General features: G+C 37.3%; 1 protein-coding gene and 1 non-coding gene across 2 annotated transcripts in view; both read right to left on the bottom strand.

Annotated features, from left to right (window-relative positions):
- The window catches only part of SLC16A10 (solute carrier family 16 member 10), a 108,260-nt gene that overhangs the window by 77,360 nt on the left and 4,777 nt on the right, over window positions 1-26,123 (bottom strand). The window lies entirely within an intron of this gene.
- LOC129068019 (small nucleolar RNA SNORA36 family) lies at window positions 3,691-3,825 on the bottom strand. The gene has a single exon (XR_008528837.1). It is a non-coding gene; the product is annotated as a small nucleolar RNA SNORA36 family (small nucleolar RNA).

Below are 26,123 nucleotides of genomic sequence, written 5' to 3'. Positions count from 1 at the left end.
GTAGAAGGAACATAGAGCTTGAAGTCCAAAGACATAGGTACATGTCCTAGGTTCTCCAGGTGCCTTCTATTATGCCTAGTCAATCTGAGCCTGTTTCCTCTTCTGTACAGTGAGGAAGGTAATAATAATATCATCCTACGTGTTGGTCAAGTTTGGATTAAGGATGTTATTTATGTAAAAATACACCAGAAAGTATAAAGCAGTAAACAGACTTTATATTTTTTTATACAGCAACTGAAAGCAATTCTAACAGCAAATATACAGTATAAATACAAATTTTTAATGCTATTCAGGATTGACGAGAGTTGTAAGAAATTATTTAACCATGGAATGATCCAAAAAATCACACTCCCTTCTTCAGATCATCTAGAAAAACCTAGCAGAGGCAAAGCGGTTTCAAGGGCAGTTTGACGAGACCTGGAGAGAGTAGTTTTTTGGTGAACTCATCAAGTCACGCAGTTTTTTAATAAGGTTAATCTTAACATCTTACTGAAATGTGTCCTGGTTTTTGAAAACATGACTTTCCAGAAATTTCATAGGAGTTAAGTGATAACCACTTCATGTTCATGCACATCAATTAACAAAACATACTACCATTTCTACAAAGGTTGACCCCAAACCACTCCCATTAGCCCAGGAGATGAACTAACTAAATTCTCTGTAATATAATAACACTGCTTTTAAGGTTGATAACGTGAGCTTTAATGTGGTAAGTTATAGAAGCAGGAACATCTCAGAACTATAAAAAGTCTCTACAGATTTCATGATCTATTTAGATCTGGCTGAGGAATTTAGAAACAAAAATAAAGACTAATTCAGGATTAAAATTAATTTTATTAATAAAATTTAAGATATTTTAATAAAATGTTTTTCTAATTTTATTTCATTCTCTAAATATAGCAGTACTAAGGTTAAAGTGTGACTATCTTTAATGAACTGTGCCATTTAGCCATCAGTACTCATGATTCAAAGTCTTACTAAGTAACTGTGAGGAAAATTTCCAGGTACCGTGCAATGAACTGAACTTGAACTCTGACAGTTATTAATGGATGAAGTTGCACAGGTAGGAAAAACAAACAGTTGATAAACAGTTTATAAACTGTTTGTTTTTCCTAAGGAAGTCTATAAAGGAAACTTTCTACTTAACGTTTTCAAGGATTTATTTTTACATCATACAAAAAAAAAATCACACTAAAAATTATTACTACTCAATAACTTAAGCCAGAATACAGTTTTAGGGATCCAATGAAGGAAAAGCACTCTATTGGAGAAAATTTTTAAAAAAAAGTTTTAAAGTTTTTTTCAAACTATTAAGTACAAAAGTCCTTTTCTCAGCCATCAACCAACCCCAAATAATTAGGATCATAATAAGCAGATAAAAGACCCCAATTTAAGGAGAGCCAACAGCACTGGATCCTTTGTATTACTGTGACCAATTCCATCACCCGAAGTTTTCTTACTTCAGAGCGTCTAAAAAGCCAGCCCTTGGCTAACCAAGATGCCCCCTGTCTTATTATCTTAGGATAAAATTGTCCTGGATTTAGAGCAGTTTTCTTTAGGACCTGAATGTTTGCTTGGCTGTTAACATGGCCTTTCAACCTTTCCCACCTCTGACTGGAGAACTTTCCTGCTTCTTCTGATCCAGCACAGACCCCCAACTCTGGGACTTCCTGGAGATTTTTAAAGGAAACAAAAAGGGGAGAGGAGTGTGACTTAAGCCAGTGTTTCCCTGATGGCAGCATAATGCAAAACCTACTTTGCACTGGCACCTCCTTCCGGAGGGGATTTAGGTGAGAAAGGACCCCATGAGTTGAGTGTCACAGAGTCAAGGAGCACAGAGACTCCAATCCAGCACCCCAGGGAAACCACCTGTGACAAGGGGCTCCGACTCAGACTCTATTTGCCCTTTAGACCTACATCAGAATATTTAGGAACTTTTACTGTTATTAGTCTATCGGAACACAACATAACCAGACCAAGTTACTGTCAGCCCCCTGGCTCTGGGGCTCAAACAGTGAACCAGATAACTGAGAAAGCAGCAGGTCTCAGGCCAGTAGGTTTCCCCTTCTCCCGCCCCACCCCCATTTAGTCCTCACTAAATTAGACACTGAGGAAGCAGGCGCATTATCAGACCCAGAGGGAGCCACAGTCTCAAAGCTACACTAACACATACCTGAGCGCAGACATGAATTACACAAGTAAATGAATGATTGATGCAGTAGGCAACAAGAGGCTGAAAGGGAAAGGATTCTTTTACGCTGTTGTAATCTGAAGAGACTTCCTTGAAAGCATTAAAACATCCTGGGCCTTTACACTGGGATTATCAGTTGCTTTTGAGAGGATTCTATTTGTAGGCAAAGAGAAGAATTAAAAATACAAAAGCAAAGTAACCGTGGAAGCAGCCAGAGATCAGACTGATAGGATGACAGGTGGGAGGAATGGTCTAGAGTCGGAAGGAAGCACGTGATGATAAAAACATACGTGGGGAGTAACAAGATCCAGGTCATACCAGGCTCCCAGAGCATACTGATCTTTTCAGAAGGAAAGTTAGTATGCAACATGCGAGTGAAAGCCAAGTGTAAAACTATTATGCCGTGAAACTGTTGAGGCAATGTTTATTTTCCAGATGGGGTGATTCTCAGTGATGATGAATGGGTAGTAAATACCAACAGCAGTACCTACTGTTTATGCCCAGCACTCCTCTCCCCAGACGTGGGTAACAACAACCGAGGGTGAATTCCAACCAGGCAGAACAGCCTAAAACAGAACCCACCGGTCCTCTGGGGAAGCACGAAGCGGGCACTGTGCCATTTGAGAAAAAGGCCCTGATCAGAACCGGGTCACAAGAGCCTTTACCTAAACCAAGCGCATGGAAGAGCTGCAGCTGAAAGATCTCAGTTGTGCCCTGGAAACTTTAAAGAGCACAGGGAGATAAAAGGCCAGGGTTCCTCCCCCACCAGCCCACTGTGGAGAAAGGAGTTCTCGCTGGTGGGCAGTCCGACAAGCATTAAGGTTTCCCTTGCCTGGAAAATCAGTGACCGGAGTCCCGCCAGAATCTGCACTCCTTTCTGAGAGTCAGCATATCGGCTTCCATCTTTACAACCCAAAGCATTGCCTTCTTTGTCCACGCAGCTCCAGTGGGCTTCCCGGGAATGCTGAGACGTGGACTAGACTAAAGCCAAGGGGCAGAGTCAGGTCCAGGTCCAGGATACCCATGAGGGGAATGAATGAACAAAAGGCCACATCTATCAAAGCTGGAGGGTTCACAAGCAACAATAAGGGCAAGCCACAGTCAAACAGTCAGACACCAGGAAGCTGACAAACACAGGGACAGGTGAAAAATTCAGCCTGGGGAAGAAATTACTCATGGCATTACATGTTCACATAAAAACAACATTAGTAAAGATGTGTTGTGGCAGAATGTACCACTTAAAGTGGGAATATTATATTCAGATGGATTACTCTTCTGACCAAAAAGCTTCACAAGTCCACTTTGTTACACGTCCAATTTCTGCACGTTTGTTTGAGCCAACTGTGAAGGAAGCTCATCTTTCTATTTCAAATAAATGAACACAGAGGCCACTGACACTGTGCAGTCACAGTAAAAAAGAGTTTACTTATTAGCATGAACTTTACCATTACCTTTATGCCGTGCAATGCCAGTTTTGTTTTAGTTTATTTTATTTTCATTTTTGTAGGCCTGGAGGTAAATGAATAGAGCAATGCTTTCTATCCAATCATCTCTCCTAAACCTGTGTTTCAATGTCCCAAAGTTTAATTAACAGAACAAGGAAGCTTCCGTGAACTGAACTCCACACTTTGGAATGCAATGCCAGTTTTAAATGCAAATATAAGCGCATTTAACTCACATGCAAAATCCCCTAGAATAGGAAATTTGCATTTCATAGCTCATCTCCAGAAGTGCCTCAAGCCAGCCAGAAGAAACAAATTCAGGCCAGACCTAAGAAGGTTGGAAGGAGAAGCAGACGATGTCCCCCTGCGTGTAGCCAACAAGAATACTCCTGGGAAAAGTGCACATGCTCACAGGAGCAGGGGGTGGGGTGGGAGGCTCTGCCATGAGTATATGCTCAGGCCTGATGGCTACCAGGCTTTCCTTTGCAACCACCCACTAGATCGAGGCCGTGGGGGAAGTAGCGCCAGGGATTTCTCCTTCCCACTGGCAAGCCATAGCAATCTATGGTATACGAAGGATGCCCAAGGATCTTTAAAATTCCACAGCTGGACATAATAGGTACCCAGATTGGGGGTGAGCTAGAGGATGACCTACCAAACATGCCAGCAAGCTACCTGACTGGAATGGAGTTCACCACCGCCCCTACTCCCCACAACACTGCAAGACACATACAGCTGACCCCAACCCTTTCTAAGCTACCTAGGTCCCAACAGGAGATGAAGGGTGACAACAACATGGGTCTCCGCCTCCCCAACATGACCCAGTCATCACCTCTGGTGCAGGGCAGCAGGGGATGTGGGTGGGCCTGGGGAGGTGGAGAGGAAGAACCGCAAGAGCCAAGGCCCCAAACCCTGAGCACAGGCTCCATTGTCCCATTAGACTTCATTTACATAACAAGACCACATAAAAAATTAAGAATTTCAAGATTCCAACAGCAGAGACCCTTCTGAGCACAGAGCCCTGCGTGACTCATAGGAAGTGGGCCCTCCCTGGTTCTCTGCTATAACATGAAAATCAAAAGAAAAGGGGTTAGTCTGTAGTTTTCCAGAAAGTTGCTATAAATGGAAATGGAAGAACAACACTATGTTTCTATGTTTCTCCAAATCCATTATCAAATCCTTGATAATGCTGGTTGCCACAGGACCAAACTGATCCAGGCCTACGGGGGAACTAGCATGCCTGGTCTTCTCCAAGGGAGGGTGGGAAGCATGTGTGTCATTATATTTGAAGGGCAACATTAGTTGACCCATGGCTCATATATTTTTTAAATTGTATCTTATTGATTATGTTATTACAATTGTCCTGATTTTTCCCCTTTTGCTCCCCTTTCACCCAGCACCCCCTACATCCTCAGGTAATCCCTCCACCATTGTTCATGTCCATGGGTCATGCATGTTAGATTTTTGGCTACTCCATTTCCTATACTGTACTTTACATACCCATAGTTATTCAGTAACTACCTAATTGTACTTCTTAATCCCCTCACCCCTTCACCAATTCCCCTACACTCCCCCATCCGACAACCATCAAAATGCTCTCTGCATCCATGATTCTGTCTCTGTTCTTTTTGTCTGCTTAGTTTGTTTTTTAGATTCAATTGTTGATAGGTTTGTATTTTTTGCCATTTTATTGTTCATAGTTTTGATCTTCTTTTTCTTAAGTAAGTCTCTTTAACATTTCATATAACAATGGTTTGGTGATGATGAACTCCTTTAGCTTTTTCTTGTCTGGAAAGTATTTATCTGCCCTTCAATTCCAAATGATATCTTTGCTGGGCAGAACAATCTAGGCTGTAGGCCCCTGCTTTTCACAACTTTGAATATTTCTTGCCAGTCTCTTCTAGCCTGTGAAGTTTCTTTTGAGAAATCAGCTGACAGCCTTATGGGAACTCCCCTGTAGGTAACTAACTTCTTTTCTATTGTTGTTTTTAAGATTCTCTTTGTCTTTAACCTTGGCATTCTAATTATGATGTGTCTTGGAATGGGCCTCTTTGCATCCATCTTGTTTGGGACTCTCTGTGTGTGTTTCCTGGACTTATGTGTCTATTTCCTTCACCAAATTAGGGAAGTTTTCTTTCATCATTGTTTTTCAAATAGATTTTCAATTTCTTGCTCTTTCTCTTCGCCTGGCACCCCTGTGATGCCACTGTTAGACCTCTTGAAGTTGTCTCAGAGGCTGCTTACACTATCCTCACTTATTTTTATTCTTTTTTCTTCTTGTTGCTCTGATTGGTTGTTTTCTGCTTCCTTATGTTCCATATCATTGATTTGATTCTCGACTTCACTCTACTGTTGTTTCTCTGTAAATTGTTCTTTATTTCAATTAGTGTATCCTTCATTTCTTCCATTTAAGGTATAAAATTTATATTGTGTACTGCAGACATTCATAACTATAGAAAAGGATATTTTGAAAATGCAAAGGCAGCCAAAATTATCTTGCCCTAAATTAGTCCATAAACTAAGTTAAATCTGTAAAACAGTGACATGTAGTAAAATTGCCACTTATCAACTCTTAACCTCTGATTTCAGGGTCCATTTTTTGTGTACTTACGTATATTTGAAAACAATGTTGATAAGCACATTTCACATTGAGTATATGCCTATATGATTGTAAGCAGACCCAGAGATCTACTTACAGAGATCTGGATTATTTTTCCAAGAATCTGAGAAAGTATTACATGCAGAAAAATGAAAAGCAGAAAAAAAATGCTTCATGAAACCCAAACCAGGGATGTTGGAAGAACAATGTCAGTCTGTTTCTGAGTATCAGTGTGATTCTGCAATATGAAGATATGTGTAAATCAGCTTTTATCAAAATAGATACAGGCATTATAGTCATGAGCACATTTTTTGTATTTCTAAATATTTTAAGTTAATTTCTATGATGAATATCTCCATTAAGACTACTTAATGGTTTAAACCAACTTCACAACACCTGATCAACTTTAAAAGAAATTCCTCTATCATAAAAACTATAAGTTTGTACACCTAAAATATTGACGAAAGACATCCAAAATAATAAAAATAAAAGAATCCTACTAATACCATGGTTTCCAAACCAATAAGGTTACAGTGTTCTCCTGTAATGTTGTTTATTTTCCAAAATACCAAGTCGTAAATAGGATCTGGATATGATCAAGTTTCAGACAACATTATATGTATTCACCATAACTATTCTATTTTTTTTTTTCTTTCAGAGCCCTGGCACAGTGGGGATAGTAGCAATTACTTACGTCCAAAATAAATTCATTACGCTTTATTTGTTTTACTCACTCCTTTATACCAAGAAGTGAACATCTGCTTCTTATTTTTATTACATTGCTCAACTGATATCCTAAGCATACTTATGGATTTGATTATGAAATCTAAATATAATACAAAATATTCACCATTCATCCTGCCTGCCAGTACATTATGGTTTAAAAATGTCCCAAAGGCAAACAAACAGCAACAACAACAATAAATACCATAAACAAGGTCAAAAAACAAATTGACAAACTGGGAAAAATATCTGCAACTCCTAATACTGACAAATGACTGAGTTTCATGAAGCTAACACTCCAGTAGAAAAACAGACAAAGAATAAAACAGACAGTTCACAAAAAGCACACATAAGTAACTCTTTATACAAGAGAACATCTTCTACCTTACCGATAATTAGAGAGAAATGCAAGTTGAAATGTAATATCATTCTTTCTTTAACAGACTGTCAGAGAGTATTAACATAGTGTGTTGGTGAAGTTGAAGGTAAATCATGCATTTCATGGGAATGTAGAGTGGTACCAACTCTATGGAGAAAACCTGGTCATACAAACCAAAATGGATATCATTAGGTCAACTGAGAAAACTGGATCATAAATAGAATATATTAGAGAAATGTACCCATGTTCAATTTATTGGAGTTCGTAATTTATTGTGGTTCAAAAAAGTGAATGTCCTAATTCCACGAAATACACATGCATTTAGGGGGAAAGGGCCATAATATATTCAAAAATTTATTTATTTTAAATATTCAGAATTTTTTTCTCAAACATATGTGTGTATATGTATACATATAAACACGCACAAGAGAGAGTAAACAGAAAAGATAAAGCAAATGAAGTAAAATGTTAACAAGAGGTAATAAAGGATATACAGGTGTTCTTTATACTACTCTTACTCTTGAAACTTTAAATAAAAAGTTTCTAAAAATTTGAAAAAAAACACATACCCTTTGACTCAGAATTTTCACTTTTAGGGAATATATCTACAAATTTACCAACATACGTTAATAATTTATATATATAAAAACTCATTATAACATTGTTTGTAAAAGCAAAAGACTTTTGCCAAGGAAAAATTATCCACTCAGTCCCCTTAATCTTGGCTTCACTGAACCACTTGGCATCAGAGTCACAGCAAAGTCCCGCTCCTGTCTTTTTCAGTAACTCTTTGCTTGGTCTCATTCCTGTTTGGATTACTCTTATTTTTGGCTTTGACTTCTTGGAGCCTTGTTTCCTTAGTCAAATCTAATTCCAGTTTCTCTGGTTGTGTGGGTGAGGAAAGTAAAATCAGGTGCTGATAACTATTCCCAACTGCTGAGCCCTTCACAGCTTTCTTTTTTAGTGGTTCATTGTCAGCAAACACCATCTAAGATTATTCATCGATGGGTGCCAGATAGGACTGAATGAACAAATAAAACAAGGTTTAAAGCTACCACAACATTCATGAAATTTATTGACCAGGATGTACCTTTTCTTTGACAATTTGCATCAGTTTTTTTCCATTATAATTACATTCCTAAAATTAGAGCAGATTGTCAACAAGAAGCCCTATTCGGTCAATGGCATGAATAACAAAATATTGTATGTAAATGTTTTACCTTCAGGTAGCAATATGCATTTGTTTTATTATTTATATTTCTTAAATTACTTTGCATATTTTTCATATTTATTAACATTCTACTTTGGTGAATTGTCTGTTCACGTCTTTTACCAATTTTTGTTTTGGGATAATAGCCTTTGTAAAAACTGTAAGTTAGGGTGATAATGACATCAAGTCCAACATTCTGTCCTTCCTGAAAAAGTAGCCCCTAAAAATGTCAATAATTTGACTCAGGTCTTCCTTTTCCTCCCTCTCTCCTTGCAGTACAATAGAAAGAGCATTATTTTGAGTCCTAAGACATAGGTTCTTTCATCGCTGAGTTTCTGAAACTTATTTATTTACCTATAAAGTGAAGGGTACTTTACCTACATATAAAGTGAAGGGACTGGATTAATTGGTCCACAAGGCCCCAAAAGTCTAAAATTCTTTCAGTCTATTGATCTTTTTCCATTCTCTCAATCATTACCAGCCCCATTCTTCCTATAATGGTAAAATGTGAATTATGGGACATTTTATTTGGTAGCCATAAATCAGTGATGATGTTAAAATCAAAAAGACATATAGAGAAAAGACATAATCTTCATGTCCTCAGAAGATTCAGTTTCCATAAACAGTAGTCCCCCACTTATCCACAGGAGATATGTTCCAAGACCTCCAGTGGACAGTTCTGAAATCGCAGATAGTTCTGAATCCCTTATATACACCACGTTTTTTCCTATACATTCACATCTATAATAAAGATTAATTTATACATTGAGCACAGGAAAGGATTAACAACAATAACCAATAATAAAATAGAACAATTATAACAACATAGTACAGTAAGTTATGTGAACATGGTCTCTCTCTCAAAATACCTTGTTGTATGGTACTCTTCTTGTAATGAGGTGAGATGACACAGTGCCTACATGATGAGATGAAGTAAGTAAGGTAAATAACACAGTCCTTGTGATACAGCATTAGGGCTACTATAAAGGTTACTTGAACACAAGGACTGTGATACTGACAGCTACTAAGTGACTAACAGGTGGGTGGCCCCTAACAGGAGGGTGGCACAGCAAGCATGGTTACATGGGTACACTCGAGAAAGGGATGATTCAAATCTCCTGTGGGACGAAGCAATACAGCCCAGGATTTCACCCCACTATTCAGAACAGTGCACAATGTAAAACTCATGTATTGTTTATTCCTGGAGTTCTCCATTTATATTTTTGGACTATGCTTGGTCAAGGAAAACTAATGGAGGATAAGGGGGGGACTTCTGTGAAGAATAAAATTAGTCAAGATTCTACCAGCTTAGGGTCAGACTTTAGCTCTGTTGAGGATGTTAATGACATTATTACAAACAAATAGCTTCAAAGCAAATAATCAAATATTGACTAAAGCAGACACAGTCCAAAAATTTGGTTTATTTGGTAGTGCAAAAGAATAAGCCAGTTACATTGGCTTTGATCCTCCCACTTTTTTTTACCAATCCTCTTCAATATTCTGATTTCCACACAATTACACTGGGCCAACTTTTTTCTAAAAGATAAAATTAAATAAATAACCAATGCGTGCATTGCTAAAGCAATCTGGCTTTTTAAAATGTTTTAGTTTTATCTTCAAAAGAGCCACTTGTTTTTAGTTTTCTGGTATCCCCCCATCCTACCATCTGCCATTTTCTTAAAGAGACGCTCAATTTGTTTTTTTAAAGACCTGACTCCTTCCAAAAAAATAAATACAAAAGTTTTTACAAATGGTGAGGTTAGAAATTCACTCAGAATTCTTCCATCCTAATGCAACTTTTTGTTTTTCCATATTCCTTTCATCTCTATTCACCTTCATGCACATTTTTAGTCATAGTCATGTAGTATTTCCTGCTCTTTTCACCATTAAACATTTTCCATGTTGCTACAGAGCAACTGTTATCATTTATAGTTGTAATATAACCCAAAAAGTAGACATTCATTATTTATTTGACCATTGTTTATTTGATTATATTGGGGGAGGTGGCATTTAAGTTGTCTTCAAAGCTTTATTTTCTTACAGTAATGGTACAGTGACAATCTCCATGCGTATAGTCTTCTTTTTCTTTTTTCTTATGAGTCATTAGGCAATCTCCTAGAGAGTAAGATTCCAGGTCAAAAGGTGCGACTATACATATTCAGGATTTTTTAATAGACTTGCCAACATATTTTTTTTTAATTTAACAGTAACTACTATTAAACCCCTAAGTGTGATGCTAAAATAATATTATGAAATATGAATATACTTTTCCATGGATGTTTGAAGGTGAGTGGTCCCTAAGGTAGTGTGATAACTCAAATACCCTTTCCAGCTCTTGATTTCTTATTGATTGCAGAGGTGTCCAACTTTGCATGTGGCCCAGGATGGCTATGAATGCGGTCCAACACAAAAATCATAAATTTACCTAAAACCTTTTTTTTGCTCATTGGTTTTTGTTAGTGTTTGTGATTTAAATGTGAGGCCCAGGACAAGTCTTCTTCTTTTTTTTCTTCTTTCTTTTTTTAGCAAGAGAAAATAACCAAATTTAATGCATACATAGTGTGCATGGAACCCTGCATATATAAGAGTCAGAGACCCCATTTGCATGAGAGGTTCAGAGACAGAAAGGAAACATGGGTAAGATATTCTGAGTGAGGAATGAGGTAATGTGCCTTGGGGGCTTCAAAGGGTCACTAACGAATGATAGGAAGAGCAGGTGTTTAGTGGATAGAAGTTGACGACTCTTCTTCCAGTGTGGCCCAGGGACATCAAAAGGCTGGACAGCCCTGGGAGGGTAAAATAAGTGAACATTCTACTGTGGCCCTTTCATCTGGTGGTAGGAAGGCAAAACTGAAACGTTCTTTTAAGGTTTCAGTAAAATGGTAAAAAAAAAAAAAAAAAAAAAAAAAAAGGTTTGTAAGCTTCATGACCTTACTTTAAAAGTGTCTATCAGATTTCTAGGCATGATGGTACTTATTTTTGTTCATCTTGTACAATACTTATTTTTTCTTAGGACCTGGCTCCTCTCTAGGCACCTCATGACTCTTAGTCATAAATGAATGAATGACATAAAGAATGAATAAGGGCACAACCAGACAAATGATTTCAAAGGAGCATATAAAAATATTTTTACTATTTACTTACTTCTCACTATTAACAGCAAGAAGTAATGCCAGCCAATCCTATTCATTCTATGACATCTTCATCATTAAACACTTTCTCCTCTTTTTATCATTACTAATAAATGATACACCTTTTAATTCATACCCAAAAATGGACACATAGAAAGCCCCCCATCTTCCAACAACAACAAAAACCCACTGCTGTGGTATGACAGACTTAATTAAAAAGTCTGCAAGAACACAAAACTAAATAGAAAATAAAATATGATCCATTCTAAATAGGCTTTTGCAGCTTGTATCCTATGTAGCTTTTAAATATATATTTTTTATGAAATATTTTCAGCATACAAAAAATTATAGGAAGTACCAACCATCTCTGATCTTCAACTTTTGTAATACATGCTTTAACTTTTTCAAAATAAATTATAGAGTTGAAGTTCCTTGTGTGGCCTTATCCTCTATTCCCCTCCCACCATTGATAGAGATAAACCACATCCTGAAGCAGCTAGGTATTTCTATGCTTTTCTAATATTTTTATTAAATAAGTATGTTCCAGTAAAATATATTTACGTATGTCTTCAATTATAAAATCCTATTTTGTTCACATGTAATGTCTCTAGAACTGGGATGCATCTTACAACCCATAAAAAAGCATTACATCACAATTTAATCAGCAGGTTTTCCCCTTTTCTTTGCGTACTTAAAACAATGGGGTACTTCAGACCATAGTGTTTTAGATTCTACAAAATGCAGTAGTACTGTTTTTACACAGTTTTAAAATAAAATGCAAATGGTATATTAGACATTCTACAACTTCCTATTTTCACTCAATACTGTGTTCTTAAGAGCTACCCATGTTGTTACATGTATGCAGCATCTTTAAATGCCTTAAGTCACCATTACACAATAAAAGTAGGAGTCATTTAGGTAAGGAGGAAATCTTATGCTTACTAGTGAGAATGGAAACCATTATGTCCAAATGTGTGCACTTGATTAAAATAAAGAAGAGTAACAAACAAGATGGAAATAAGAACAAAAAAAAAAGAAGGAAAGAAGAGAAACAAAAGCTGCTTGTTTGATCTGTAAGTAGCTGAGAACAGCATACATTTGAATAGCTAAACAGGATAATTTGGGAATAAAAATGGTGAGAGGAGGAAGTGTTTCCTGGAAATCTGTGCTGCTGCTACCCCCGAGCCCAGCAGGAATGCACTCTGCTCCTGTCAGCCAAGCGGGCACAAAGACAGCAGATCCCACCTTTACACAGCCAACTCCTCTCACTCAGGGGCTAAACACCAGCCTAAGGACAGGGCAGGCTGCAGTGACAGAGAGACAAAGAAGTGGCATTTACACAACCAAGACTGCAGCTTCTATCTTTGTTCTGATTCTGCCCCTCCTTCTCCCTCCACCTCACCTCCCTCTCCACTCTCCTCTCTCCCTACTCATTTACATTCCTCTCTCCATTCTTTAGTTGAGGAAGTCCATGTCAGAGACCTATGTCCACTGTCTGCCGGCTCTCCTACACACACACACACACACACACACACACACACACACACGCACGCGCGCCAGAGTAACCCCTCAGTACTAGATTTTATTGATGGTACATAAGATCATTTCCATTACCAGTTCCTAAAACCTAATTCCAATTTTGGCTTATGGAGAGTTAAAAAGGGCATTTTCTTTTCTCTTTCCATATGGTCCAAAAATACTTTGCTGGAGGCAGATTTTATTTCTTAAAAGGACCTCAATATGTTTATCTACAAGTACACACACACATCAAGAGCCCTTATCTTTCCAAATCAGAAGACATACTGTGGTTATTATCACCATAGTAATGCATTATTTGCTAACTAAGTCTTATATGTGTATTTTGCCCATTTACTTCCATTTAACCATAAGCCAGTTAGGAAAAATGCTACTCTTTTATTTACCTAATACCAGTCAACAGAGAAATTCCCATATTAAGCATTTTTTTAAATTTTATTTATCTCTTTTTAGAAAAAGGGGAAGGGAGGGAGAAAGAGAGGAAGAAAATCATCGACATGGGAGAGAAACAACCAGTTGCCTCTGGCACGCCCCCAACTAGGAACCTAGACCACAACCCAGGCACGTGACTGAGAATCGAACCAGCCACCTTTCATTTCACAGGCTGGCACTCAATCCACTGAGCCACACCAGCCAGGGCAAAACATATTTTTAAATAAATAAAAGTATTACTGAATTCATTTATAAACATAACTATAAAACAGAATTCCTAAATTAATTTATTAATAAACTCTATCATCTTATCTTTAACAAAGGTTAAATTTTAAACTCGTGTATTACATTTAATATATGGTAACCAAACAGCCCCAAACCATTTTGAGGCAGGAGATAGTCAGGAAGGAAGAAACTCCAGAAGTGCCCCAGGACTAAGATAAAGGACATTGATATAAGACAGAGGCTCTGCTCTAAAACCAGTTGTTTCCACCTTCTGGAAAAGTGCTGAATCATGGTGAATCATGAATGCACCTGAGCAGAAGATGCTACATGACCCCTGCTTCATTATAATAGCGTTATAATAGATTAGCACTGTGGGACCCCCTTCCCCAGGGACCAGTCAAGGAAAATCATGGGAGACCACAGGCGCAGTAGCTTTAAACTACTTGTAGCTAATAGAACTCCTTGTACATGCACAATAAAAGCCCACCAAAAGTAGGCAGGAAATATCCGCCCTGTAGGAATAGAAGCCCTCCAGCCCCTGAGGTCAATCTCTGCTCGTAGTTGTCCCTTTCCCATGTTATGTAGAGTGTACTATTGCTGAATAAACCTGCCCTCTCTCTTTCTGCTATGAACTCTCTGTGCGTTTGGTTCAATTCTTTGTCCGTGATCACCAAGAACCTAGTTACCTGTGCCCACCTATAACAAATCCAGTAGAGGACTATGTTGAATTTATAGATCAGGAGTGATAGATACAAAGGGAGGAAAAGATATGACAAAGTCATGCTTCAAATTAAAATTGTAGTAGAGTGGTGATAGGTGCTCAACATTGTGAATGTGCTAATGCCACTGATATGTACACTTAAAAATGGTTAAAATGGTAGATTTTATGTTAAATATATTTTTATGTTACACTATTTAAAATAACACAAAAAAAATTGCATTTGGTTGTTAAGTGTTTAATCAACTTCACCAAAGACTTGAAACACATAAGTACTTCCAAGTCTCCAATAGTATATTAAAAGGTGGAGAGAAGAGGAAGCCAGAAAAGAAAAAACAGCAGCAAAAACCCAGCTGAAAACAGACAGAAAGCATGAAACTACTTTGCTTCGATTTTCTTCTAGCCTTCTATCAATTGTTCAGTTCACCGTCCCTGCTCACATATCAGGCTGCAGAACACAGGTGAGTGGGGGGGGGAAAGTCACCATCTTAGAAACTGGTTTTACTACAAATTCATGGTTTCCAATCTTGTTTGAGTTCTCAGAACTGTCATCAATCCTTTTCCTTATCACTAATCAGCTCCCAAACCTTTGCCACTCTCTTCATATCTGCTACTAAACCCTATACACCATCGTTAACGAAGGTCCTCAGCCTCCCTTTCCTTGACAACCCTACCTCCATTTGTTCCGGTTCTTACTTCTCTCTAGGTCCTAAATAGGTGGCAGCTCCGGCAAACTCCACCTCCACCTGCTGTGATCTGGATTCCCTCATCTCTCACCTGCTCCTGAACTTTATGCCATCAATTAGCCACTTGGTAACTTCACCTTCTCCCTCTCTACAGTCTCCTTCTACTGAAACAACTCCCACTTTTAACAACTTAAATTATTACCCTCCCTTGACCCCAGTCTTCCTCTATCTACCACCTTATTTCTCCCCTTGACGGCACTTCCTCACTCCTTAGCCTGTACCCCCATCTCTACAGCCCTTTCACTTCTCCCAACTATAATCAGGCCCCACACCCTGCCCACCAAGGCCAAAGAGTGCACAGTGCAGAAGTCATCAGTGATTTCCCACCCACCCATTTCAATGATTTTAGAGAGAGACAGAGAAAGAAACACGGATTTGTTGCTCCACTTATTTATGCATTCATTGATTGACTCTTTTATGTGTCCTGGGATCGAGCCTGCCACCCTGGAACCTGCCAACTGCCCAATGTTGGCATTGGGCTAAGGCTCTAACCAACTGAACTACCCGATCAGGGCCTCGCCAGTCCTTTTTTACAATAGGAAATCTCAGCCATATTTGACTTGTGATTGGCAGCCCCACCATTCACCCAAGTGAAAACCTGTCCTTCCAGACCCCTCCCACTCCCACTATTTTACCTCATTCAGTTACAATTTCTTTTAACCTCAAATATAAATATTATCCTTTTGTGAAGTTTAAAAGTACAGCTAAGCCTATAGAATAAAATTGAAATAGTAATAAAGTGCACAAGAGAAATGAAAACATGGCCACACAAAGACTTGCACACAATGTTCATAAATAACACTATTCACAGAAGGCAAAAACTGAAAACAAGCCAAATGTTCAACACATGGGTAGATAAAAAATGGTAGTACAGACATACAACAGAATGCTACTCAGCAATAAAAAGGAACGAACTACCAACATACGCAAAAACAAGGGTGAATCTCAAAAGCATCATTCTGAGTAAAAACTAGACAGAAAATAAAACATACTGTATTATTCCATTTAAAGAAAATTTTAGACAAAGCAAAACTATAGTGATAGAAAGCAGGTCAATGGTTGCCAGAGGCTGAAGTATAGCAGAAGACTGACTGCAAAAGGCCACAAGAGAACATACTGGGATGGTGAAAAGGCTCTATATCATCGCTGTGATGTTGGTTATATGACTACACATGTTTGTCAGAACTCATCAAATTGCACACTTAACACTGGTGAATTTTATTGTATGTAATTATCCCTCAATAAAATTCACTATTAAAAATTAATTAAAGTGAGTCTTTTAAAATAGATACTAGTTAACATTTCTAAATCTGCATTTGTTTTCTAAATATCCTAATTTATATTTTAGTCCTACGGTAATTCAATCCCATATACGGTACTGTTTCTCATAATGACACAAATACTTCTCAACTGATTAAAAACAATACAAAGCAGAATTCTGTTTTATTTCCTACCTAAGCATGTGATTATTATCAAAATATCAATACCTTGATTATGATAAATAAATTGCATGTCTCTGATTCTAAACGCATAGCAATCTCAGTTGCTCTCAAATACAAAAATGCTTTGGGAACCTCATTAAGACCTCAAACTCCAAAAGATGAACATTGGTCTGCCTTTGAGATACTACACACATGAGGAAAAACAGCAAGGACTTTGTCATTTTTCTTTTATTCCTTTGGGATTGAAATACATATTTTTCTTTCTTACCATTCCCATACCTGGCACCTAATAAATACAGCCCTTAAATAATGTTGACTCCTTCAAAATATTTATTTAATGCATAAATGAATGAAATTGCTGTTACCAAAAGACACTTCCTAAACAAATCTATATTCAAACAAATTTTATAATATTATTAACTTGTCTAATTTTAGTAACCAAAGCACATACTCAGGTCACAAGCCTTTACCTGTTAATGTAGTTTTTTTACTCCTCAGCTGAGGTAAGGCTATGAATGACTACCTGAAAACCACAAGGCAGTGTATTAATATGTATGTTCCCTCTTGTTCACATACAGTTTCCAGAGTTATAAAATGATCGTGCTACAATACAGGGAAGACAAGGCTGAAGGTAACGAGTTTCCATTCACTTATTATTAGACTTTAAAAAGCTGATCAATTTTGACAGGTCTATTAACTCACTGACTTGCTTTCCAAAACACTGAGGATTATTTCCAACTAAATAGAGTAATTATCCAAGATTAGTGATCCAAGATTAATTTATCCTCTTAAGTGACCATAAATAATAGAGTTTACCTTGCCGTATGACATTTTTTCATAACCCATTCTCCATTGCCACCAGACAACCAAAGTCATCATGATGAATTAGAGGAAAAAGACAGATTAATTGGATTAAGCATTACTTTTATCTCATTTTTTTTCCAAAAAAAGAATAACAGCATGCCTTTTAAGTGGCTTAATATTTTGTTTCCTAATCAAAGTTACAAAGAACAACTACTACATATACAAAATTAATTATAGCATACACATAACAAATGAACTCTTAAGTTATAGAAAACAGTGTGTTTTGAAGTGAATATCAAAAAAACACGCATAGCCCTTTTGTGATTCCTGACCTTTGTTGTTAGCAAATCTCTTTCTGTCTGGTGTGTTGGCATGGGATTTAAAAGGCTATATGGTTTCTGTTACTCAAACTCTGAGGAAAAAATGTTTTAGTTAAATTTCCCTTTTCCTCCTCCCCCCATAATTATTAGATATCAAATTGACTTGTCAGCAAGCCAGTGCTTCAGTCCAACCTAGCAGGCACCAAGGCAGACAGCACGGGCAAAATACCGCCTTACGCCTTGACATCTGCTTTGATACACACCTTGTAAATGAAGCGAAGCGATATTAAAAGATGAAACAGTTACTGGAAGGATAAGGGTGTCCTGGCTTACCAAATAGGGCGGACCCCTCTTCTTGCACAACTATCAATTCCCTTTTCATCCACCCCCTGCTTTTACTGGTTGTTCCCCCAGGGTCACTGCACTTCCAGCACTGCTAGCCGGGCTCCAATCACCAGAGAGCAATTCAGGACCCGAGTTCTGAGAGATTACAGCACAGTACGTGAGTCAATACGCACGTCCACACAGAGACAGCGCCAACCTGCTCAATAACACATCTGTTAAGCTTCATACATCCAAAACACTTAGGCATTCTATTATCTTGAGTCTCGCTTCTATGCTGTGTGACAGGAAATTAAGGCAAAATACAACTGTGTGTAGCCAGGTAACTTGTTATTATCTGAATTGAACTGACTCCATTACCTGCCAGTGAACCCCACAAGACAGACGGCGTACTCCCCTACCAGCCAAACCTCAGATGACTAACATGAGTGTGCAACAGCGAGTCCTGTTTCTTAGCAAAGTGTACAATATTCCACCCCAGTCCTAGTCAAAAAAAAGAACTTAATTTCATTCATTTTAGTTTTCTAATAGTTTTTGTAGACAATGCTTTTTAAAGAGTGAGTCTACACTTAGGTTAGCTGTTTTCATTATGCACTGTGAATGAAGTAGCTGACTTGGTTACTAAACACTGTTAAGGCTGATCTACAAGATAAACAACACCTGACTGTTGAATGAGTTTTCCACCATTGTCAATACATTTAAATTAGAAATATATAAATTAATTGAAACAATTCTAAACTATTTCCATAATCTCTTGGCCTAGAACATTGTGAAAATAAGATTTACAGACTGGATTAATTACATCATGAATGAAAGAAACCATAAAGGCCAATAGTCTCAGAGGTCCTGTTAAATTAAGAGGAAAAAAATGACTAAGTGTAGGACTAAGTTTTGAAAATACTTAGCACAATGATAGTTAAAATACAATCTCTCCTTTGGAAAGCTGCAATTCTGAATTAGAAAAATCTAAATGCTGGAAAGGCTTCTTAAAAATATGAGGTTGTGTTACTTTTAAATAAGGTGATTTCAGTGGAAGCTAACTAAATGACCTAGAAGCAGCCCCCGGGTCCGCCTGAGACAGAATTACTGATTTCTACTGTTACATCATGTTCCTCTTAGAGACATATGGTCTTTGGTTGGTTGGTTTTTGTCACCTGGAAGAGTCATAAAGAACTCCTGGCTCAGTCTCTAGAAGGGTCATTTTCAATACCACCCCCAATCCCAAGAAAGGCCTTGATCAATACCTGCACTGAGAGAGCAGAGGAAAGGGAACAAGGGTGTATCCCACCTGCCAAGGTGTGTCAAGAGTGAGAATCTAAGGACTAAGAAGTTTTCCTCTAATATATTCACTGGTATGTGCCCCCTTATATTTCCAGATATTATACATAATTGCCAAGGCATTTGTTACGTTTAAAGGCTTCAAAAACTAGGAAAATGCCCTAAAAGCAATGAAATTTCATTTAAAACTAATTTTTAAAAATACCATTGGCACTTATTAAATTGATAAAAATAAACTTAACATTGGTAGGGTTTTTAGGAAGCCACCATATTGCTGGGGCACAGAAAACTGATCCAAGTTCTCTAAAGAAGAAGCTGGCGCCTTTCACTGCTGTGGCTCAGTGGATTGAGCAGGGGCCTACAAACCAGAGGGTCACCAGTTTGATTCCCAGTCAGGGCACATGCCTGGGTTGCTGGCCAGGTCCCAGTTGGGGGCGTGCAAGAGGCAACCAACTGATGTTTCTCTCCCTCTCTTTTGATGTTTCTCTCCCTCTTTTTCCCTCCCTTCCCTTCTCTCTAAAAATAAATAAGATCTTTTAAGGGGAAAAAAAAAAAGATCGCAATGTGTAACAAGTATTATAAAGCTTTCATACCCTTTGAACCTGTAATCTCACTTCTGGATGTATACCTGAAGGAAGCAATCCAAAAGGGGTAAAAAACGATTTGTTTGAAGATGTATACGCACCATCTAACACTATTTGCAATTAACACAACCAGCAAAGGAGGCCTGGGTAAAATAATAACCTAGGGTAACCAACCAGTAATGTAGAATACCACACTTAATGAAAACCGTAAGTAGGTATACTATATATGATATAGAAAAATGTACTGTAAAAAGAATGTTCACTGAGAAACAGAAAACAAATTAATTATATTTAAATCCATGATTCCTTATTTACCATTCTAAAATGAAACCTCAAACCCACAGTTTTTTGTAAGATGGTATCAACATTCGTTTGAAAGCAAAACATGATCTGAACTCACTCACATGAGGCTATTTATGATCTCCTTTGCCCCACTTACTCTGAATACCCACACATTTTGTTGCAGATGTATCAACGTATTTGATTACAGGGTGCTGCCTCAGACTCCTTTGGGGACTGATTAAAAAAAGATAGGTGTATCTACCAGATTGCTATTTCAAAATCCAAAAATAATCTGAACCCAAAAACATATATAGCCCTAAATTTCAGATAAGGGCTGTGGCTAGATAAGGGCTGTGGCTCTGTACTGATGACATCTATATATAAGTAACAACATATGTATATATGTGTAAATTGTAAATTTAAAGAGTTAAAGTTTGGTATTCTTATTGGTGAAAAAAGTACCTGAAGGGAGTGTATTCTTTCAGGGAGGCTCCTAATAGTGGCTACATTTGCAGAAGTGTGTGAAAAGACAAATACATGCAGATTAACCAAATCCCTCTCCAAATCCTTACAAATTCCAAATCAATAAAACTGACTTGTTACAATTTCTCTTTACTTAGATTCAAGTAGATTTCTATAGGGGATCTCACAGCATTTCTGGAAATGGGTCAGTCATCTGTAAATAATCATCATTTACAGACACAAGTTTATTAAATCTACCAGGCTGCTCAGGTTTTATTAAAAATATTCCAGGTGGCCCTTAAATACAATGATCTAAAATTTAAATCATTTAAAAGCATTACTTTAAATCTTTTTATTTAAAGGAACGTTTAAAACAACGACCTTTTGTAACCAGACAAAGATCCTGAGATTTTTTTTTATTTCTGTTAGCCAGCAACAAAATGCTGGCGGTGGTGGGGGAGTGAGAAACAGTGTATCTTCCCATTCAAGTTAGCTTGTATGTCAGAAACACATAAGAACCACCCAAATGAGATGATTTTAGATCAGAAAATATTTATGAACTCTGGATTTAATGTTTCCTATAAAATTTTGCATACAAACACAAACACGAGTCTATTGTCTTTTTTTGACCCTTCTCTATTCTCTACCCCCTCCATACCCCCCCAAACAGAATCAACAAGGATTAAATGTGCAGTCCCTCACTGGGGCTCAGGTGTGATTAGTACCACGATTTAGCTCTTAATGATTGTCCATCTGATATTAAATATCTCCATTTTGATCCAAAACAAAATGTGGCCAAATAATCTGATCTTCTTTAAAATCAGGTCCCTTTGCCAGTTCCAGACTATTCCATGACTAACATTTTTCTCCAAGTAGGAGACAAAACATACACCTACAGCTAAAACTCATATGTCTGTCATTTATGCCTACAAAATGGCTTATTCTTAGGGCAAGTTTACTATTAGAGTCATGAAAGTTAATATTTCTAATACTAATGGTGAATTTTTAAATATTAAAATACTTACTATTATAAAAAGCAATATTTGTCCAACATAGAAAAATTAGAAGCTACAGATAAACAAAAAGTAAGAGACCCAAAAGCCCAGCACTCAGGCATAACTACAAAATTAGCAGAATTGCTGCCCAAGTTTGAGTGTTCCATCACTACAGGACAACAATGGCAACTTTCTGCCCCCATTTGCACTATGACATCAATTACCTCTCTGAAATGTCGTTGTTTAAACAACCATTGACAAGTGTGAATCCTTGGAGATACTGTCATTTGAAATTGGAACATAAAGGCAAAACTAATAAAAAGGATAATTAAGCAAGATGAAAAGGTTATTACTAAAAACAGTCACCAGACTAACCCATTCAATTTGGCATCAATACCTATCTACCCAGAAAAGTCAATAAATATCTCCATTTAATGAAGAGTGGTTTTCTATTTTTACAAAACCTCAGAATTTGGTTTTGGATCCAGTCTGTTTGTCACAAAAATAAATTTTGATTTCTTGAACACAGTCCAACACTGATGATACAATGCACTTTTTAGCAAAAACAAAAAAAGGGTCATAGCTGAACTGCAGAGCAATGCACATTTCCCTGACTTTTATCCAGTAACTTAATCATTGACTGACCGTTCATTAAGTTTTAACTATCTAATTACAGAAAAACATACTTTGAGCTGAACTCCAAATTCTAGTCAGTGATTCTCAAGTGAGGGGACGAAAGGAGGGAGGCCGCACAGCCCTCCCTCACAAAGAGGGGAGTATCAGAGGTTCCAGAGAGGCACATTGAGTTTAAAAAAAACAAAAATGAATCCTAATTATCTGCAAAGTATACCTAAAAATAAAGTGACAAAATCTTGACTGGTGGACAAATAATTGGCTTTATCTTCTGACTATTAGGGTTTCTCACTCAAAAGGTAAACTGCTCTCAGAGGTGCAGGTGTGTATCCATTTCAAGGACTATGAGATTTTTATGTTTATCAAGAGGAAACAAAGGAAGTTAGAAACACTGTTTTGGTCCATATACATTATTTCAAATCTGCATTTCCTGTGTAGCCTGATACTTAAAAACTGGTGAAAGGGAAAAAAAGACTTCCAACTTGAGAGTGAGGTACAGTCATTTCATCAGCTCTTAAGTTCTAGTATCTAGGTACATGGAAAGTGGGGAATTACTTTTTTTGTGAATGAAGATACTTTAGCAAAGAAGGTAGGGTGGATGCACATTTGGTGCATGTACATCTGAAAGCACTGTTTTCCTCCATCACACCAGCCTGGGAAGGGCTGGCTGTTCCCAGGGAAAGCTGCAGTTGCTCCTTCTGAATCACTGCCATCAAAAACACCCACAGTCCCTGTGTGCTCACAGCTGTGGTGCACTGACTATTCAGTACTGTTTGGGCTTCAGTTTGTTTCTGTTGAGGTAAGTTTGTTTAATTTGAATATGAGGTCAGATCTTTAGTTGGGTTGTGATAACTCTAAATGGTATTCTATTGCAAAAACAACTTCACATGATTTCTGATAAGGTTCTAGGGAACACAGAGGTAAATACGTAGAAAATAGTTTTCAGGGGAAAAAAGGCAGGGTTCTACATTGCAAGACAACTTTAACGTAAGTATAATTTTTTACCCAGCTAAAAAGATGTTCTTAAATTCAACTTAATGTGCATAAACACTGATATGTGGCCCAACCCTACACTGTGCAAGGTACAACTTTCTTATCTATCAATGGAGGTAATGACATCCTACGAGGTTACTCTAAAAAATAAAATTAATGTACATGAAAGCTTTTACAGGAAAGACTATGCAAATCATCATTTAAACAAATATGTATTATCATAAAATGCCTTTCACAGAATGCTAGACCTGAAATAGGATGAAATCTGGTTCTCTGCCTTCCACTTTAAGCTTAATTCATAACTCATTTGAATTCATACTACCCCCAAAACATTCCAAGTGCATCAGAAATGTAACAAAACATCCCAAGTTGCATAAAATCATTGTTATATCACAATGATTTTACTCAATGGCCAATGATCTTATCAGAATTGTACAAGGACTAAAAACCCACTAAAGACAGGAGTGACACAGATAAAGGCATAAATGCTAAAGGAAGCGGGACAAACTTGGGAAAATGTAAGGCCTTCAGCTTGGCTGGAGCACAAAGAGCAAGAAGGGGGAGAGTTGAGAGGCAAGGCTAGAGGGTCAGGCAAGGGTAGAGCTTGAAGTCCTTTGCTGGAGGTGTTTGACATTGTTCTAGGACTGATGGGTATTGCTGATGGCTTTTTAACATAAAAATTATATGGTGCAATGTTTTAGAATAACCACTCAGGTATATGAGTGTAACTAAGGAGAGGTAGACCCGTTAAAGGGTTATGACAATAAATGAGGCCAAAAGTAATAAAGGCATGAATTAAGACAGCACTAGAGGAAAAGAAGAGATTGGTTTATGAGGCATTAAGGAGGTAAATACTTTAAAAGCACTTTGATTTAACAAAACATGTAAAGAAAAGGTAAAAATAAGATATTAAGATGAATTCCAGGTTTCTGACTTAAGCAACCAGAAGTGTCATACACTGAGAGAATTCAGAAGAAATGTTGTCTATTTTCAGGTAGGCTGTCATTTTGGTGGTAGGTGAAGATTATACAGAGTGGCTAAAAATGTTTTTATTTTAGTTGAGTATGATGTACCTGTACATCCAAATGAAACTGTCCAGAAATAGTAGATAACAGGTATTGAACACAAAGATTTGGAAATGACCTAAGAGAGTGGCTAGAGCCATGGGGCATATGAGATACCAAGGAAGGCAGGAAAATTAAAGTGCATGGCCTGGGACTAAGCCTCAAGGAAATCCCACATGGGCTTACCAAGGGCCCGTATGAAAAGATGCAGCATATCATGTCAAGGGCAGAGTATGACTTATTCTAAAGGACACCTCAGAATGTGGAAGAAGGTATAAGGGGGATAAGTGGTAATGGAAAAAAATACAATTGAAAAAATAAATTGAAATAAATAAAATGATACCTCAAAAGCTCTCCAGAAATTTTCCTATTATGCTTCTATTTTTGCTTCATTTGGTCCTTTTGATGGTTAATTTTATTGATAAAAATCCCATGATTAAAACAACCCAGGAATACTCATACGGCTGTATTTAATTGGAATTCACTATATACTATTCACACTGTTCAGTCTTGCTCTGAAATCAGAAGCATTCCAGAATTGGAATATGAAATGCTCACATCATACTCATTTATTATTCCAAAATCCTGGAACCATTTTTGTGCTCTAATGACTTCCTTTAGCAGACAGTATAGATGAGTTTACATGGCATAAAAGGTTGGATGTTTGAAGATGAGGGAGAATAAAGGAAATTCAAGTAAAACAGTTGCCATAAGTGAGTTCTCTTAGTTTTTCAACGTTTCAGTTCAAATAACAGTTAGGTATTTATAGTAAAAGATGATGGTACCAAGAACCAGATCATTCGTCCACTGTACAAACCACCATTACCAAAAAATTTTCCTCAGATACAGAAATGATCAGTTTACAAGCAGCTTCCCCACCCCCCAAAAAAATCCCTTAGTAAAAAGACCAGACAGTTCAGTTCTAAAGTATAGCCGAAACCTCCTATGAATTAAGGTATAGCACACAGATGCCATATGTAGATATCAGCATAACTGTAAATGTGAAAACTTTTCTTTTAACCTTCAGGAAGCACTAACTGACTTGAAATTTCAGAGGTATTAGTAAGACTACATTGAGAGGTGTTTCAAGATGCATTCATCTGTAAGTGCAACTGAGAATCCTACTTTGTGATTATAACTATCTTAAAGAGCAATCTACCTCCATACAGGGAAAGTAGTTCCTTTCAAGACTGTTGCCAAAGAGTCCCCCTTTTGAAATCATTTTGATAGTCAGTATACTTCTCTTTAAAACTATTGAATTTTTTAATACCTTGTTTTCTACTATAAATAACCAAGAGAGGAAGATAATGTGCTGTGTTTCCCACTATCTAACCACAGACCTCTAATTAAAAAAAAAAAAAAAAAAAGGTTATTAAAGAACACATCTGGGGAATTATTAAAAGAAAAGAAGTAGGGGTCTTCTTAACCAAGCCTCTGGATCACGAAGACATAATTTCTTCAAAAGGATATCATTAACTACCCTAAATACTGATTCTGAAAACATACCTGTTTTAAATAGGTATGTTTTTAAGTCCATATACCATTAAAATATTTTTCTTCCTGCAGGAAGAAAGCAGACAAGTAAACTAGTT

Source organism: Pteronotus mesoamericanus, unplaced genomic scaffold (genome assembly GCF_021234165.1).
Source record: "Pteronotus mesoamericanus isolate MK-2021 breed Mesoamerican mustached bat unplaced genomic scaffold, CSHL_Meso_final contig_20, whole genome shotgun sequence".
Lineage (NCBI taxonomy): Eukaryota > Metazoa > Chordata > Mammalia > Chiroptera > Mormoopidae > Pteronotus > Pteronotus mesoamericanus.
This window is presented reverse-complemented; position numbering and strand designations above follow the sequence as displayed.